Source organism: Salminus brasiliensis, chromosome 7 (assembly GCF_030463535.1).
Source record: "Salminus brasiliensis chromosome 7, fSalBra1.hap2, whole genome shotgun sequence".
NCBI lineage: Eukaryota > Metazoa > Chordata > Actinopteri > Characiformes > Bryconidae > Salminus > Salminus brasiliensis.
Window position 1 is genome coordinate 13589477 of NC_132884.1, and position 15389 is coordinate 13604865.

Here is a 15389-nt window from a genome sequence, read left to right on the forward strand (position 1 = left end):
TAAGGGATTGGAGCTAAATGTAAGGTTTAAGAAGTTTCATGATTTTTATCTAGAACTAGGATTTGTACAGCATTAAGGGATTGAGGTGAGGTTAGTGTTGAGGGAGCTTTTGGGTTTGGAGCTAGGATAAGGGTCAGTATAGCTTTGTAGTATAGATCTGTTCTAAGGTTTATGAGACCCTAAGGGTTTGAAGCTAGGTTTAAGATTAGTATTTGGGCTGGAAGGTTAAATATAGGGTTACCATAGTTAACAAAAACTGCATTTAAATGTATTTAAAACATACTGATATTTGTCTAAGTATGTAGTATTTATACTAGCAAATGTATGTCATCATTTCTTCCATTTTGATATTTCTTAACAATTCCAGTAACTGTGTCAGCCATATTGGGTTAGTGCTATACAATGGGTTTGTGTGGGGAATACCACATATTTGAGTAAAATTCTCATTTTTCTCATTGGTTCTTGAGGCCTCCTATTTGCATATTGGCTTTGTCTACTACCTTTTACTCACCATCATTTTGAATCACGCCCCAAACTACCTTCCCCAAACTTTTCACAATATATTCTGTGTAAAATTGTAGGTGCTTGGTTTCAGTGTTCAAAAATATAAAAGCCAGTTGCCATTTTCTGTGTTTTTTAATGTGGCAAGAATTTGGCTGAATCCTAAAGTGATAGATAAAACAGAATTAGGCTAACTGTGTTTATAAACATTGTAGTTGTTGATATGTCATGTGATTTCTTGTGGAAACTAAATCCAAGACTGGATACTGGATTGTGAGTTTTAATAAAGATGTACTCAGTGTATGTTTTTTTTTTATATTTTAAGTCTACTCAGTGTATAATAGTAAAAGCATTTGTAATGCGTATTACATTTTGATTTCATTTCAGTTCACAATGTGTAGAATGTTTGTTTACAGATATATGCAGAAGTATTTTTAAAGTCTACTTAAGCATACTTCAGTTTAGTACAGTTAAGCACACTTAACTCAAAGTTACAATTTTGCACAATTTCTGGCCAATTAGAGTATTATAGCTCCACAAATAGCTGTAGCTTCTTAGTACTTTTTGAGCGCAATAATCATTAGTTTGTCAAAAATGACACTATAGTGCTCTGTAGCACCATTGAAATTAGTATTCTTGAGTTGACTTTTTTCACTTGGATAGGATTGAAAGAGCTTTATGGTTAGGAGCTATGGTTAGAGATGTGATAGCTTCAGTCTTTGGAGCTAGGGTTAGGTTTAATATTAGTTTAAGAGTTGTATCTAGGTTTATGGCTGGGCTAGCCTTAGAGTTTGGAGCTAAGGTAAGGGTCATGATAGCTTTAGGATTTGCAGGTAGTGTTAGGGTTAGTACAGTCTTAGGTGATGGAAATAGGTTTAGGCATGTGAGACCTTTAGGGTTTGGAGCTTGGTTTAGTATCAGTACAGCCATGGATCATTGAGGTATATTTAGGTTTGTGAGACCATATGGTGTGGAGCTAGACTTAGGTTCAGAATAGGCTTAAGTGTTAGATCTAGGGTTGGGTTTAGAAGGGTCTTAGGGTTTGGAGTTAGGGTAAGTGTTTGTAGAGGTGAAAGGTATGGATTCAGGGTTAGAGTGGGGAGAGCCTTAGAGTTTAAGACTATTTCCATTGTTAGAAAAGGCTTAAGGGTTATATCTAGGATTGGGGTTTGGAGAGGATAAGGGATTGGAGCTAAATGTAAGGTTTAAGAAGTTGCATGATTTTTATCAAGAACTAGGATTTGTACAGCATTAAGGGATTGAGGTGAGGTTAGTGTTGAGGGAGCTTTTGGGTTTGGAGCTAGGATAAGGGTCAGTATAGCTTTGGAGTATAGATCTGTTCTAAGGTTTATGAGACCCTAAGGGTTTGAAGCTAGGTTTAAGATTAGTATTTGGGCTGGAGGGTTAAATATAGGGTTACCATAGTTAACAAAAACTGCATTTAAATGTATTTAAAACATACTGATATTTGTCTAAGTATGTAGTATTTATACTAGCAAATGTATGTCATCATTTCTTCCATTTTGATATTTCTTAACAATTCCAGTAACTGTGTCAGCCATATTGGGTTAGTGCTATACAATGGGTTTGTGTGGGGAATACCACATATTTGAGTAAAATTCTCATTTTTCTCATTGGTTCTTGAGGCCTCCTATTTGCATATTGGCTTTGTCTACTACCTTTTACTCAACATCATTGTGAATGACGCCCCAAACTACCTTCCCCAAAATTTTCACAATATATTCTGTGTAAAATTATAGGTGGTTGGTTTCAGTGTTCAAAAAAATAAAAGCCAGTTGCCATTTTCTGTGTTTTTTAATGTGGCAAGAATTTGGCTGAATCCTAAAGTGATAGATAAAACAGAATTAGGCTAACTGTGTTTATAAACATTGTAGTTGTTGATATGTCATGTGATTTCTTGTGGAAACTAAATCCAAGACTGGATACTGGATTGTGAGTTTTAATAAAGACGTACTCAGTGTATGTTTTTTTTTTATATTTTAAGTCTACTCAGTGTATAATAGTAAAAGCATTTGTAATGCATATTTCATTTTGATTTCATTTCAGTTCACAATGTGTAGAATGTTTGTTTACAGATATATGCAGAAGTATTTTTAAAGTCTACTTAAGCATACTTCAGTTTAGTACAGTTAAGCACACTTAACTCAAAGTTACAATTTTGCACAATTTCTGGCCAATTAGAGTATTATAGCTCCACAAATAGCTGTAGCTTCTTAGTACTTCTTGAGCGCAATAATCGTTAGTTTGTCAAAAATGACACTATAGTGCTCTGTAGCACCATTGAAATTAGTATTCTTGAGTTGACTTTTTTCACTTGGATAGGATTGAAAGAGCTTTATGGTTAGGAGCTATGGTTAGAGATGTGAAAGCTTCAGACATTGGAGCTAGGGTTAGGTTTAATATTAGTTTAAGAGTTGTATCTAGGGTTATGGCTGGGCTAGCCTTAGAGTTTGGAGCTAAGGTAAGGGTCATGATAGCTTTAGGATTTGCAGGTAGTGTTAGGGTTAGTACAGTCTTAGGTGATGGAAATAGGTTTAGGCATGTGAGACCTTTAGGGTTTGGAGCTTGGTTTAGTATCAGTACAGCCATGGATCATTGAGGTATATTTAGGTTTGTGAGACCATATGGTGTGGAGCTAGACTTAGGTTCAGAATAGGCTTAAGTGTTAGATCTAGGGTTGGGTTTAGAAGAGTCTTAGGGTTTGGAGTTAGGGTAAGTGTTTGTAGAGGTGAAAGGTATGGATTCAGGGTTAGAGGTGGAGAGAGCCTTAGAGTTTAAGACTATTTCCATGGTTAGAACAGGCTTAAGGGTTATATCTAGGATTGGGGTTTGGAGAGGATAAGGGATTGGAGCTAAATGTAAGGTTTAAGAAGTTGCATGATTTTTATCAAGAACTAGGATTTGTACAGCATTAAGGGATTGAGGTGAGGTTAGTGTTGAGGGAGCTTTTGGGTTTGGAGCTAGGATAAGGGTCAGTATAGCTTTGGAGTATAGATCTGTTCTAAGGTTTATGAGACCCTAAGGGTTTGAAGCTAGGTTTAAGATTAGTATTTGGGCTGGAGGGTTAAATATAGGGTTACCATAGTTAACAAAAACTGCATTTAAATGTATTTAAAACATACTGATATTTGTCTAAGTATGTAGTATTTATACTAGCAAATGTATGTCATCATTTCTTCCATTTTGATATTTCTTAACAATTCCAGTAACTGTGTCAGCCATATTGGGTTAGTGCTATACAATGGGTTTGTGTGGGGAATACCACATATTTGAGTAAAATTCACATTTTTCTCATTGGTTCTTGAGGCCTCCTATTTGCATATTGGCTTTGTCTACTCCCTTTTACTCACCATCATTGTGAATCACGCCCCAAACTACCTTCCCCAAACTTTTCACAATTTATTCTGTGTAAAATTGTAGGTGGTTGGTTTCAATGTTCAAAAGTATAAAAGCCAGTTGCTATTTTCTGTGTTTTTTAATGTGGCAAGAACTAAGCTGAATCCAAAAGTGATAGATAAAACAGAGTTAGGCTAACTGTGTTTATAAACATTGTAGTTGTTGATGTGTCATGTGATTTCTTGTGGAAACTAAATCCAAGACTGGATACTGGATTGTGAGTTTTAATAAAGACGTACTCAGTGTATATATTTTTTTTTTATATTTTAAGTCTACTCAGTGTATAATAGTAAAAGCATTTGTAATGCATATTACATTTTGATTTCATTTCAGTTCACAATGTGTAGAATGTTTGTTTACAGATATATGCAGAAGTATTTTTAAAGTCTACTTAAGCATACTTCAGTTTAGTACAGTTAAGCACACTTAACTCAAAGTTACAATTTTGCACAATTTCTGGCCAATTAGAGTATTATAGCTCCACAAATAGCTGTAGCTTCTTAGTACTTTTTGAGCGCAATAATCGTTAGTTTGTCAAAAATGACACTATAGTGCTCTGTAGCACCATTGAAATTAGTATTCTTGAGTTGACTTTTTTCACTTGGATAGGATTGAAAGAGCTTTATGGTTAGGAGCTATGGTTAGAGATGTGAAAGCTTCAGACTTTGGAGCTAGGGTTAGGTTTAATATTAGTTTAAGAGTTGAATCTAGGGTTATGGCTGGGCTAGCCTTAGAGTTTGGAGCTAAGGTAAGGGTCATGATAGCTTTAGGATTTGCAGGTAGTGTTAGGGTTAGTACAGTCTTAGGTGATGGAAATAGGTTTAGGCATGTGAGACTTTTAGGGTTTGGAGCTTGGTTGAGTATCAGTACAGCCATGGATCATTGAGGTATATTTAGGTTTGTGAGACCATATGGTATGGAGCTAGACTTAGGTTCAGAATAGGCTTAAGTGTCAGATCTAGGGTTGGGCTTAGAAGAGTCTTAGGGTTTGGAGTTAGGGTAAGTGTTTGTAGGGGTGAAAGGTATGGATTCAGGGTTAGAGTGGGGAGAGCCTTAGAGTTTAAGACTATTTTCATGGTTAGAACAGCCTTAAGGGTTATATCTCGGATTGGGGTTTGGAGAGGATAAGGGATTGGAGCTAAATGTAAGGTTTAAGAAGTTGCATGATTTTTATCTAGAACTAGGATTTGTACAGCATTAAGGGATTGAGGTGAGGTTAGTGTTGAGGGAGCTTTTGGGTTTGGAGCTAGGATAAGGGTCAGTATAGCTTTGGAGTATAGATCTGTTCTAAGGTTTATGAGACCCTAAGGGTTTGAAGCTAGGTTTAAGATTAGTATTTGGGCTGGAGGGTTAAATATAGGGTTACCATAGTTAACAAAAACTGCATTTAAATGTATTTAAAACATACTGATATTTGTCTAAGTATGTAGGATTTATATTAGCAAATGTTTGTCATCATTTCTTACATTTTGATATTTCTTAACAATTCCAGTAACTGTGTCAGCCATATTGGGTTAGTGCTATACAATGGGTTTGTGTGGGGAATACCACATATTTGAGTAAAATTCTCATTTTTCTCATTGGTTCTTGAGGCCTCCTATTTGCATATTGGCTTTGTCTACTCCCTTTTACTCACCATCATTTTGAATCACGCCTCAAACTACCTTCCCCAAACATTTCACAATGTATTCTGTGTAAAATTGTAGGTGCTTGGTTTCAGTGTTCAAAAAAATAAAAGCCAGTTGCTATTTTCTGTGTTTTTTAATGTGGCAAGAACTAAGCTGAATCCAAAAGTGATAGATAAAACAGAGTTAGGCTAACTGTGTTTATAAACATTGTAGTTGTTGATGTGTCATGTGATTTCTTGTGGAAACTAAATCCAAGACTGGATACTGGATTGTGAGCTTTAATAAAGACGTACTCAGTGTATATATTTTTTTTTTATATTTTAAGTCTACTCAGTGTATAATAGTAAAAGCATTTGTAATGCATATTACATTTTGATTTCATTTCAGTTCACAATGTGTAGAATGTTTGTTTACAGATATATGCAGAAGTATTTTTAAAGTCTACTTAAGCATACTTCAGTTTAGTACAGTTAAGCACACTTAACTCAAAGTTACAATTTTGCACAATTTCTGGCCAATTAGAGTATTATAGCTCCACAAATAGCTGTAGCTTCTTAGTACTTTTTGAGCGCAATAATCGTTAGTTTGTCAAAAATGACACTATAGTGCTCTGTAGCACCATTGAAATTAGTATTCTTGAGTTGACTTTTTTCACTTGGATAGGATTGAAAGAGCTTTATGGTTAGGAGCTATGGTTAGAGATGTGAAAGCTTCAGACTTTGGAGCTAGGGTTAGGTTTAATATTAGTTTAAGAGTTGTATCTAGGGTTATGGCTGGGCTAGCCTTAGAGTTTGGAGCTAAGGTAAGGGTCATGATAGCTTTAGGATTTGCAGGTAGTGTTAGGGTTAGTACAGTCTTAGGTGATGGAAATAGGTTTAGGCATGTGAGACTTTTAGGGTTTGGAGCTTGGTTGAGTATCAGTACAGCCATGGATCATTGAGGTATATTTAGGTTTGTGAGACCATATGGTATGGAGCTAGACTTAGGTTCAGAATAGGCTTAAGTGTCAGATCTAGGGTTGGGCTTAGAAGAGTCTTAGGGTTTGGAGTTAGGGTAAGTGTTTGTAGGGGTGAAAGGTATGGATTCAGGGTTAGAGTGGGGAGAGCCTTAGAGTTTAAGACTATTTTCATGGTTAGAACAGCCTTAAGGGTTATATCTCGGATTGGGGTTTGGAGAGGATAAGGGATTGGAGCTAAATGTAAGGTTTAAGAAGTTGCATGATTTTTATCTAGAACTAGGATTTGTACAGCATTAAGGGATTGAGGTGAGGTTAGTGTTGAGGGAGCTTTTGGGTTTGGAGCTAGGATAAGGGTCAGTATAGCTTTGGAGTATAGATCTGTTCTAAGGTTTATGAGACCCTAAGGGTTTGAAGCTAGGTTTAAGATTAGTATTTGGGCTGGAGGGTTAAATATAGGGTTACCATAGTTAACAAAAACTGCATTTAAATGTATTTAAAACATACTGATATTTGTCTAAGTATGTAGGATTTATATTAGCAAATGTTTGTCATCATTTCTTACATTTTGATATTTCTTAACAATTCCAGTAACTGTGTCAGCCATATTGGGTTAGTGCTATACAATGGGTTTGTGTGGGGAATACCACATATTTGAGTAAAATTCTCATTTTTCTCATTGGTTCTTGAGGCCTCCTATTTGCATATTGGCTTTGTCTACTCCCTTTTACTCACCATCATTTTGAATCACGCCTCAAACTACCTTCCCCAAACATTTCACAATGTATTCTGTGTAAAATTGTAGGTGCTTGGTTTCAGTGTTCAAAAAAATAAAAGCCAGTTGCCATTTTCTGTGTTTTTTAATGTGGCAAGAATTTGGCTGAATCCTAAAGTGATAGATAAAACAGAATTAGGCTAACTGTGTTTATTAACATTGTAGTTGTTGATATGTCACGTGATTTCTTGTGGAAACTAAATCCAAGACTGGATACTGGATTGTGAGTTTTAATAAAGACGTACTCAGTGTATGTTTTTTTTTTATATTTTAAGTCTACTCAGTGTATAATAGTAAAAGCATTTGTAATGCGTATTACATTTTGATTTCATTTCAATTCACAATGTGTAGAATGTTTGTTTACAGATATATGCAGAAGTATTTTTAAAGTCTACTTAAGCATACTTCAGTTTAGTACAGTTAAGCACACTTAACTCAAAGTTACAATTTTGCACAATTTCTGGCCAATTAGAGTATTATAGCTCCACAAATAGCTGTAGCTTCTTAGTACTTTTTGAGCGCAATAATCATTAGTTTGTCAAAAATGACACTATAGTGCTCTGTAGCACCATTGAAATTAGTATTCTTGAGTTGACTTTTTTCACTTGGATAGGATTGAAAGAGCTTTATGGTTAGGAGCTATGGTTAGAGATGTGATAGCTTCAGACTTTGGAGCTAGGGTTAGGTTTAATATTAGTTTAAGAGTTGTATCTAGGTTTATGGCTGGGCTAGCCTTAGAGTTTGGAGCTAAGGTAAGGGTCATGATAGCTTTAGGATTTGCAGGTAGTGTTAGGGTTAGTACAGTCTTAGGTGATGGAAATAGGTTTAGGCATGTGAGACTTTTAGGGTTTGGAGCTTGGTTGAGTATCAGTACAGCCATGGATCATTGAGGTATATTTAGGTTTGTGAGACCATATGGTATGGAGCTAGACTTAGGTTCAGAATAGGCTTAAGTGTCAGATCTAGGGTTGGGCTTAGAAGAGTCTTAGGGTTTGGAGTTAGGGTAAGTGTTTGTAGGGGTGAAAGGTATGGATTCAGGGTTAGAGTGGGGAGAGCCTTAGAGTTTAAGACTATTTTCATGGTTAGAACAGCCTTAAGGGTTATATCTCGGATTGGGGTTTGGAGAGGATAAGGGATTGGAGCTAAATGTAAGGTTTAAGAAGTTGCATGATTTTTATCTAGAACTAGGATTTGTACAGCATTAAGGGATTGAGGTGAGGTTAGTGTTGAGGGAGCTTTTGGGTTTGGAGCTAGGATAAGGGTCAGTATAGCTTTGGAGTATAGATCTGTTCTAAGGTTTATGAGACCCTAAGGGTTTGAAGCTAGGTTTAAGATTAGTATTTGGGCTGGAGGGTTAAATATAGGGTTACCATAGTTAACAAAAACTGCATTTAAATGTATTTAAAACATACTGATATTTGTCTAAGTATGTAGGATTTATATTAGCAAATGTTTGTCATCATTTCTTACATTTTGATATTTCTTAACAATTCCAGTAACTGTGTCAGCCATATTGGGTTAGTGCTATACAATGGGTTTGTGTGGGGAATACCACATATTTGAGTAAAATTCTCATTTTTCTCATTGGTTCTTGAGGCCTCCTATTTGCATATTGGCTTTGTCTACTCCCTTTTACTCACCATCATTTTGAATCACGCCTCAAACTACCTTCCCCAAACATTTCACAATGTATTCTGTGTAAAATTGTAGGTGCTTGGTTTCAGTGTTCAAAAAAATAAAAGCCAGTTGCCATTTTCTGTGTTTTTTAATGTGGCAAGAATTTGGCTGAATCCTAAAGTGATAGATAAAACAGAATTAGGCTAACTGTGTTTATTAACATTGTAGTTGTTGATATGTCACGTGATTTCTTGTGGAAACTAAATCCAAGACTGGATACTGGATTGTGAGTTTTAATAAAGACGTACTCAGTGTATGTTTTTTTTTTATATTTTAAGTCTACTCAGTGTATAATAGTAAAAGCATTTGTAATGCGTATTACATTTTGATTTCATTTCAGTTCACAATGTGTAGAATGTTTGTTTACAGATATATGCAGAAGTATTTTTAAAGTCTACTTAAGCATACTTCAGTTTAGTACAGTTAAGCACACTTAACTCAAAGTTACAATTGTGCACAATTTCTGGCCAATTAGAGTATTATAGCTCCACAAATAGCTGTAGCTTCTTAGTACTTTTTGAGCGCAATAATCATTAGTTTGTCAAAAATGACACTATAGTGCTCTGTAGCACCATTGAAATTAGTATTCTTGAGTTGACTTTTTTCACTTGGATAGGATTGAAAGAGCTTTATGGTTAGGAGCTATGGTTAGAGATGTGATAGCTTCAGACTTTGGAGCTAGGGTTAGGTTTAATATTAGTTTAAGAGTTGTATCTAGGTTTATGGCTGGGCTAGCCTTAGAGTTTGGAGCTAAGGTAAGGGTCATGATAGCTTTAGGATTTGCAGGTAGTGTTAGGGTTAGTACAGTCTTAGGTGATGGAAATAGGTTTAGGCATGTGAGACCTTTAGGGTTTGGAGCTTGGTTTAGTATCAGTACAGCCATGGATCATTGAGGTATATTTAGGTTTGTGAGACCATATGGTGTGGAGCTAGACTTAGGTTCAGAATAGGCTTAAGTGTTAGATCTAGGGTTGGGTTTAGAAGAGTCTTAGGGTTTGGAGTTAGGGTAAGTGTTTGTAGAGGTCAAAGGTATGGATTCAGGGTTAGAGTGGGGAGAGCCTTAGAGTTTAAGACTATTTCCATTGTTAGAAAAGGCTTAAGGGTTATATCTAGGATTGGGGTTTGGAGAGGATAAGGGATTGGAGCTAAATGTAAGGTTTAAGAAGTTGCATGATTTTTATCAAGAACTAGGATTTGTACAGCATTAAGGGATTGAGGTGAGGTTAGTGTTGAGGGAGCTTTTGCGTTTGGAGCTAGGATAAGGGTCAGTATAGCTTTGGAGTATAGATCTGTTCTAAGGTTTATGAGACCCTAAGGGTTTGAAGCTAGGTTTAAGATTAGTATTTGGGCTGGAGGGTTAAATATAGGGTTACCATAGTTAACAAAAACTGCATTTAAATGTATTTAAAACATACTGATATTTGTCTAAGTATGTAATATTTATAATAGCAAATGTATGTCATCATTTCTTCCATTTTGATATTTCTTAACAATTCCAGTAACTGTGTCAGCCATATTGGGTTAGTGCTATACAATGGGTTTGTGTGGGGAATACCACATATTTGAGTAAAATTCTCATTTTTCTCATTGGTTCTTGAGGCCTCCTATTTGAATATTGGCTTTGTCTACTACCTTTTACTCACCATCATTGTGAATGACGCCCCAAACTACCTTCCCCAAAATTTTCACAATATATTCTGTGTAAAATTGTAGGTGCTTGGTTTCAGTGTTCAAAAATATAAAAGCCAGTTGCCATTTTCTGTGTTTTTTAATGTGGCAAGAATTTGGCTGAATCCTAAAGTGATAGATAAAACAGAATTAGGCTAACTGTGTTTATAAACATTGTAGTTGTTGATATGTCATGTGATTTCTTGTGGAAACTAAATCCAAGACTGGATACTGGATTGTGAGTTTTAATAAAGATGTACTCAGTGTATGTTTTTTTTTTATATTTTAAGTCTACTCAGTGTATAATAGTAAAAGCATTTGTAATGCGTATTACATTTTGATTTCATTTCAGTTCACAATGTGTAGAATGTTTGTTTACAGATATATGCAGAAGTATTTTTAAAGTCTACTTAAGCATACTTCAGTTTAGTACAGTTAAGCACACTTAACTCAAAGTTACAATTTTGCACAATTTCTGGCCAATTAGAGTATTATAGCTCCACAAATAGCTGTAGCTTCTTAGTACTTTTTGAGCGCAATAATCATTAGTTTGTCAAAAATGACACTATAGTGCTCTGTAGCACCATTGAAATTAGTATTCTTGAGTTGACTTTTTTCACTTGGATAGGATTGAAAGAGCTTTATGGTTAGGAGCTATGGTTAGAGATGTGATAGCTTCAGACTTTGGAGCTAGGGTTAGGTTTAATATTAGTTTAAGAGTTGTATCTAGGTTTATGGCTGGGCTAGCCTTAGAGTTTGGAGCTAAGGTAAGGGTCATGATAGCTTTAGGATTTGCAGGTAGTGTTAGGGTTAGTACAGTCTAAGGTGATGGAAATAGGTTTAGGCATGTGAGACCTTTAGGGTTTGGAGCTTGGTTGAGTATCAGTACAGCCATGGATCATTGAGGTATATTTAGGTTTGTGAGACCATATGGTGTGGAGCTAGACTTAGGTTCAGAATAGGCTTAAGTGTCAGATCTAGGGTTGGGCTTTGAAGAGTCTTAGGGTTTGGAGTTAGGGTAAGTGTTTGTAGGGGTGAAAGGTATGGATTCAGGGTTAGAGTGGGGAGAGCCTTAGAGTTTAAGACTATTTTCATGGTTAGAACAGGCTTAAGGGTTATATCTAGGATTGGGGTTTGGAGAGGATAAGGGATTGGAGCTAAATGTAAGGTTTAAGAAGTTTCATGATTTTTATCTAGAACTAGGATTTGTACAGCATTAAGGGATTGAGGTGAGGTTAGTGTTGAGGGAGCTTTTGGGTTTGGAGCTAGGATAAGGGTCAGTATAGCTTTGGAGTATAGATCTGTTCTAAGGTTTATGAGACCCTAAGGGTTTGAAGCTAGGTTTAAGATTAGTATTTGGGCTGGAGGGTTAAATATAGGGTTACCATAGTTAACAAAAACTGCATTTAAATGTATTTAAAACATACTGATATTTGTCTAAGTATGTAGTATTTATATTAGCAAATGTATGTCATCATTTCTTACATTTTGATATTTCTTAACAATTCCAGTAACTGTGTCAGCCATATTGGGTTAGTGCTATACAATGGGTTTGTGTGGGGAATACCACATATTTGAGTAAAATTCTCATTTTTCTCATTGGTTCTTGAGGCCTCCTATTTGCATATTGGCTTTGTCTACTCCCTTTTACTCACCATCATTTTGAATCACGCCCCAAACTACCTTCCCCAAACTTTTCACAATATATTCTGTGTAAAATTGTGGGTGCTTGGTTTCAGTGTTCAAAAATATAAAAGCCAGTTGCCATTTTCTGTGTTTTTTAATGTGGCAAGAATTTGGCTGAATCCTAAAGTGATAGATAATACAGAATTAGGCTAACTGTGTTTATAAACATTGTAGTTGTTGATATGTCATGTGATTTCTTGTGGAAACTAAATCCAAGACTGGATACTGGATTGTGAGTTTTAATAAAGACGTACTCAGTGTATGTTTTTTTTTTATATTTTAAGTCTGCTCAGTGTATAATAGTAAAAGCATTTGTAATGCGTATTACATTTTGATTTCATTTCAGTTCACAATGTGTAGAATGTTTGTTTACAGATATATGCAGAAGTATTTTTAAAGTCTACTTAAGCATACTTCAGTTTAGTACAGTTAAGCACACTTAACTCAAAGTTACAATTTTGCACAATTTCTGGCCAATTAGAGTATTATAGCTCCACAAATAGCTGTAGCTTCTTAGTACTTTTTGAGCGCAATAATCATTAGTTTGTCAAAAATGACACTATAGTGCTCTGTAGCACCATTGAAATTAGTATTCTTGAGTTGACTTTTTTCACTTGGATAGGATTGAAAGAGCTTTATGGTTAGGAGCTATGGTTAGAGATGTGATAGCTTCAGACTTTGGAGCTAGGGTTAGGTTTAATATTAGTTTAAGAGTTGTATCTAGGTTTATGGCTGGGCTAGCCTTAGAGTTTGGAGCTAAGGTAAGGGTCATGATAGCTTTAGGATTTGCAGGTAGTGTTAGGGTTAGTACAGTCTTAGGTGATGGAAATAGGTTTAGGCATGTGAGACCTTTAGGGTTTGGAGCTTGGTTTAGTATCAGTACAGCCATGGATCATTGAGGTATATTTAGGTTTGTGAGACCATATGGTGTGGAGCTAGACTTAGGTTCAGAATATGCTTAAGTGTTAGATCTAGGGTTGGGTTTAGAAGAGTCTTAGGGTTTGGAGTTAGGGTAAGTGTTTGTAGGGGTGAAAGGTATGGATTCAGGGTTAGAGTGGGGAGAGCCTTAGAGTTTAAGACTATTTTCATGGTTAGAACAGCCCTAAGGGTTATATCTAGGATTGGGGTTTGGAGAGGATAAGGGATTGGAGCTAAATGTACGGTTTAAGAAGTTGCATGATTTTTATCTAGAACTAGGATTTGTACAGCATTAAGGGATTGAGGTGCGGTTAGTGTTGAGGGAGCTTTTGGGTTTGGAACTAGGATAAGGGTCAGTATAGCTTTGGAGTATAGATCTGTTCTAAGGTTTATGAGACCCTAAGGGTTTGAAGCTAGGTTTAAGATTAGTATTTGGGCTGGAGGGTTAAATATAGGGTTACCATAGTTAACAAAAACTGCATTTAAATGTATTTAAAACATACTGATATTTGTCTAAGTATGTAGTATTTATACTAGCAAATGTATGTCATCATTTCTTCCATTTTGATATTTCTTAACAATTCCAGTAACTGTGTCAGCCATATTGGGTTAGTGCTATACAATGGGTTTGTGTGGGGAATACCACATATTTGAGTAAAATTCTCATTTTTCTCATTGGTTCTTGAGGCCTCCTATTTGCATATTGGCTTTGTCTACTACCTTTTACTCACCATCATTGTGAATGACGCCCCAAACTACCTTCCCCAAAATTTTCACAATATATTCTGTGTAAAATTATAGGTGGTTGGTTTCAGTGTTCAAAAAAATAAAAGCCAGTTGCCATTTTCTGTGTTTTTTAATGTGGCAAGAATTTGGCTGAATCCTAAAGTGATAGATAAAACAGAATTAGGCTAACTGTGTTTATAAACATTGTAGTTGTTGATATGTCATGTGATTTCTTGTGGAAACTAAATCCAAGACTGGATACTGGATTGTGAGTTTTAATAAAGACGTACTCAGTGTATGTTTTTTTTTTATATTTTAAGTCTACTCAGTGTATAATAGTAAAAGCATTTAAAAAAAAGTATTTAAAACATACTGATATTTGTCTAAGTATGTAGTATTTATACTAGCAAATGTATGTCATCATTTCTTCCATTTTGATATTTCTTAACAATTCCAGTAACTGTGTCAGCCATATTGGGTTAGTGCTATACAATGGGTTTGTGTGGGGAATACCACATATTTGAGTAAAATTCTCATTTTTCTCATTGGTTCTTGAGGCCTCCTATTTGCATATTGGCTTTGTCTACTACCTTTTACTCACCATCATTGTGAATGACGCCCCAAACTACCTTCCCCAAAATTTTCACAATATATTCTGTGTAAAATTATAGGTGGTTGGTTTCAGTGTTCAAAAAAATAAAAGCCAGTTGCCATTTTCTGTGTTTTTTAATGTGGCAAGAATTTGGCTGAATCCTAAAGTGATAGATAAAACAGAATTAGGCTAACTGTGTTTATAAACATTGTAGTTGTTGATATGTCATGTGATTTCTTGTGGAAACTAAATCCAAGACTGGATACTGGATTGTGAGTTTTAATAAAGACGTACTCAGTGTATGTTTTTTTTTATATTTTAAGTCTACTCAGTGTATAATAGTAAAAGCATTTAAAAAAAAGTATTTAAAACATACTGATATTTGTCTAAGTATGTAGTATTTATACTAGCAAATGTATGTCATCATTTCTTCCATTTTGATATTTCTTAACAATTCCAGTAACTGTGTCAGCCATATTGGGTTAGTGCTATACAATGGGTTTGTGTGGGGAATACCACATATTTGAGTAAAATTCTCATTTTTCTCATTGGTTCTTGAGGCCTCCTATTTGCATATTGGCTTTGTCTACTCCCTTTTACTCACCATCATTGTGAATGACGCCCCAAACTACCTTCCCCAAACTTTTCACAATATATTCTGTGTAAAATTGTAGGTGGTTGGTTTCAGTGTTCAAAAATATAAAAGCCAGTTGCCATTTTCTGTGTTTTTTAATGTGTCAAGAATTTGGCTGAATCCTAAAGTGATAGATAAAACAGAATTAGGCTAATTGTGTTTATAAACATTGTAGTTGTTGATATGTCATTTGATTTCTTGTGGAAACTAAA